The following is a 4,183-nucleotide window of genomic DNA, read 5'->3' on the forward strand; positions in this document are numbered from 1 at the left end:
TGAGTGTAAATAAGGTCAAGCCGAACTATGGACCTTTTAATGCGGGCAGCCCCCCGCACCACATATGGGGGCATAGCCGTTAATCAAGCTCAGGTTTATCTGGGCTGCTACAACTGGGTGTGCACTGAACATGTCTATCCTAGTCCGTGGTCTCGAAGACTGATGAGTTCTCGGGTTGGAGAGGCCGTTCAGTGGTTCGGCTGCTAGAGCTGCCACATATTCTTTTGCACGAAGAGAACGCTCTGTGTTTCCGCTGATTGTAATGACGCCACGTGGACTGGGCATCTTAAGTTTGAGATAAGCGTAGTGCGGTACTTCATTGAAACGAGCGAAGGCCGTCCTTCCGAGTAGTGCATGATAGCCGCTTCTGAATGGAGCGATGTCGAAGGTTAGTTCTTCGCTTTGAAAGTTGTCGGGAGAACCTAATACAACCTCTAATGTTAAAGAGCCCGTGCAGCGGGCCACTACGCCTGGTATTACTCCTTGAAAGGTAGTACTGCTTTGGTTGATTCTTGACGGGTCTATCCCCATCTTACAGACAGTGTCCTAATATATGAGATTAAGACTACTACCGCCGTCCATGAGGACTCCGGTGATATGGTATCCGTCGATTATTGGGTCGAGCACCAAGGCAGCCGAACCTCCATGCCGGATACTAGTCGGATGATCCCTGCGATCGAAAGTGATCGGGCAGGCCGACCATGGGTTTAATTTGGGGGCGATGGGCTCTACAGCATATACGTCTCGGAGTGCACGTTTGCGCTTCCTCTTTGGTAAGTGGGTCGCGTAAATCATGTTCACTGTTTTGACCTCCGGTGGAATTTTTTTTTGTCCCCCAGTGTTAGGCTGGCGGGGTTTGTCCTCATCTTCACTTGGCGACTCCCTCCCATTGTGTTCAGCGTTTAGCTTGCCGGCCTGCTTGAAGACCCAACATTCTCCGTTGGTGTGATTCGCAGGTTTCTCGGGGGTGCCATGAATCTGACAGGACATGTCTAGAATTTTATTTAGGCTGGACGGACCATCTCTGCTGCCTTTAAATGGCTTTTTTCATTCACCGGGTCTAGAGCCCCTGAATCCGGCGTTTATCGTTGTATTGTTTGGGCTGTCTTCATTATTTTGACGCTTGTTTTTATTGTGTCGCAGTTTTTCATTGCCATCCCTGATTTTGGATGTGCCTGGACCGCTGGTGCCGCTGCGGGCCAACCAACTATCCTCGCACGTGCAAAAGCGGGTCATAAGAGTTGTTAGGGCTGCCATTGTCCTTGGCTTTTCCTGGCCGAGGTGTCTGGCAAGCCATTCGCCCCGGACACTGTGTTTGAAAGCTGCTAGGGCTTCGGCATCTAGACAGTTGACGATTTGGTTCTTCTTGGTGAGAAATCTGTTCCAAAGCTTACGGGCTGACTCTCCGGGTTGTTGGCTTATGTGACTTAAATTGTCTCCATCCGAAGGTCAGACATATGTCCCTTGAAAATTAGCCCTGAAAGCGTCATCGTGTTCCTCCTAGCTTCCAATGGAATTTTCGAGGAGGATTTTCAACCAGTGCCGAGCTGGTCCTTTCAACTTTAGGGGCAGGTATTTGATGGCATGGAGATCGTCTCTGTGAGCCATATGGATGTGAAGAATAAAGTCCTCAAACCAGACTACAGGGTCGGTTGTTCTGTCGTATGCCTCGATGTTTACGGGTTTAAACCCCTCTGGAAATTCATGATGCAGCACCTCATCGGTGAAGCACAGGGGGTGTGCAGCACCCCTGTACTTGGCTATGTCGTGGCATGAGTCCAATGGTTGTAGTGTTCGGTGTTGATTCCGAGCTGACAGTCGATCAATATAGTCGGTTTGGTGGACGTGATCCTGCATGGGAACACGTTTCCTAGATCCATAGATGGACCTGGTCATACCAGCTCTTTTGTCCAGGTGCTCATGTAGATCGTGTGCTGACTTGTGTGCGGCGTCATTAGCTGCTCTGTCTCGGCCACGAGGTGGTCGGTCTGGCAGATCGGTCGTATTGTTTTTCGGCGGAATGGGCGCGATAGCCTCGTCGTCGAATTCGGGCAGCAGCTTACGTTTTGGGTAGCTCTTTGTCTGGCGATCACCGCAGTATCTTTCCTCAGTGTCGAGCACTTCATTCCATCTATAGCGCATCCTGCGCGGCTTTAAGCCATTGCTTTTGCTTCTTCAAGCTCCTCGCGGTGGCAATAAGTCTCTTGTGGAGGTGTTCTTGTTCCAAGTGTTTTTTCGTGATGATGCGTGCACCGTTGTCCGGACTATTCTCCTCTCCTGAGACAGGTTTATAAGTTTTGTCTTCAGCATCGCTGTGATCGGACAGCGGCCCCGGACTATGTTCGCCGTCCCCTTGCTCGTCCTGCTCCATCACTGGGTCTGCGGGGTCGTAGTTGTCTTCGGCATCGCCCGGGGTGTTATTCTTTCTTGTACCGGTATCGTTGTTTTTGCTATGGCGGGGTTTAGAGCGGCGCCGCTGACGTCGGTGCTTTGGCTGCTTCTCAGGAGTCATTGCGTCCTTCTGCTCCTCGCCATTGTTTTCTTTGGGTGTGTACACCATATATATGTTGTACGATGAGGTAGCTGTCCAGCGTCCTATGGGCGGTGGTTTGTGTTCTTCTCCGACATCGTCGTCCATACCGTCAATGTCTTCGGAGTCGAAATTAATCTTGTTGGTTAATTCGTCGGCAGTGGATATTAAGTGGGTGGTGGGTGGGTGATGAATTCCTTCCTTGTCCGCTTCCCACTCAAGCCGGACATAATTCGGCCAAGAGTCTCCCGACAAGGAGAGAGATTTTAACGAGTTTAGCACGTCGCCCAAGGGCGAGTGCTGAAAAATGTCCGCGGAGTTGAACTCCAAGATCGGCGCCCAGATGGATCTGATGGGCGCAGATACACGCGGTTCAGAGCGTGTGGCCGGAAACGAGTTCGAGGGTCCGATGACACATACCATATTGGAAGTGAAATCTGTGTTCGGTGCTATCGCCTTTGAGTATGCGGCTTCTGTGGCGGGGTCAATCCTCCCGTCCTCGGATGGCACGATCTGCACTGGATTTAAAGCCAGGGCAGCTGCAGGTGTGATCTCCTAAACACCGTCCGATGGAAAATCTAGGTCATGCTTATCATGACTGTAGGGTGTATCTATCATGGGCTCGAATCCGTCAAAGATCAAATCTCCATGGTTGTCGGTAGTATAGTTTAGGCTTCGAAACCTGACCTAATGGCCAGGGGCGTAGCTATCGATCTGCTCCAGATGGCCAAGCGAGTTGGCCCGCAGTGCGAAACAGCCGAATACGAAGATCTGCCCGGGGAGGAAAACCTCACCCTGGACCGCATCATTGTATGATTGAAGGAGCCATCGAGCCTTATGGTGACGACACAGTGGAACTCTGAATGAAAGCACCAATGTCAGTGTCAAAACCGGTGGATCTCTGGTCGGGGGTCCCGAACTGTGCGTCTAAGGCTAATGGTAATAGGAGGCGGGGGACACAATGTTTACCCAGGTTCGGGCCCTCTCTATGGAGGTAATACCCTACTTCCTGCTTGATTGATCTTGATGATATGAGTATTACAAGAGTTGATCTACCACGAGATCGTAGAGGCTAACTCTAGAAGCTAGCCTATGATTATGACTGTTGTTGTCCTACAAACTAAACCCTCCGGTTTATATAGACACCGGAGGGGGCTAGGGTTACACAGATTCAGTTACAGAGAAGGGAATCTACATATCGGAATTGCCAAGCTTGCCTTCCATGCAAAGGAGAGTCCCACCCGGACATGGAACAAAGTCTTCAATCTTGTATCTTCATAGTCCAACAGTCCGGCATAAGCATATAGTCCGGCTGTCCGAGGACCCCCTAATCCAGGACTCCCTTAGCTACGACCCGTACTCACCTAAGTTAAAAAACATCCTGAGTGGAGAGCAACCCTCCCACTCGGGGGCTTAGCTGCGACCCCAAAATCACCTAAGTTAAAAAACATCCCGAGTGGAGAGCAATCCTCCCACTCAGGGGCTTAGCTGCGACCCTGAAATCGCCTAAGTTAAAAAACATTCTGAGTGGAGAGCAATACTCCCACTCGAGGGCTTAGCTGCGACCCCGAAATCACATAAGTTAAAAAACATTCCGAGTGGAGAGCAATCCTCCCACTCGGAGGATTAGCTGCAACCCCAAAATAGTCTAAG

The sequence above is a fragment of the Triticum dicoccoides genome, chromosome 4B (genome assembly GCF_002162155.2).
Source record: "Triticum dicoccoides isolate Atlit2015 ecotype Zavitan chromosome 4B, WEW_v2.0, whole genome shotgun sequence".
Lineage (NCBI taxonomy): Eukaryota > Viridiplantae > Streptophyta > Magnoliopsida > Poales > Poaceae > Triticum > Triticum dicoccoides.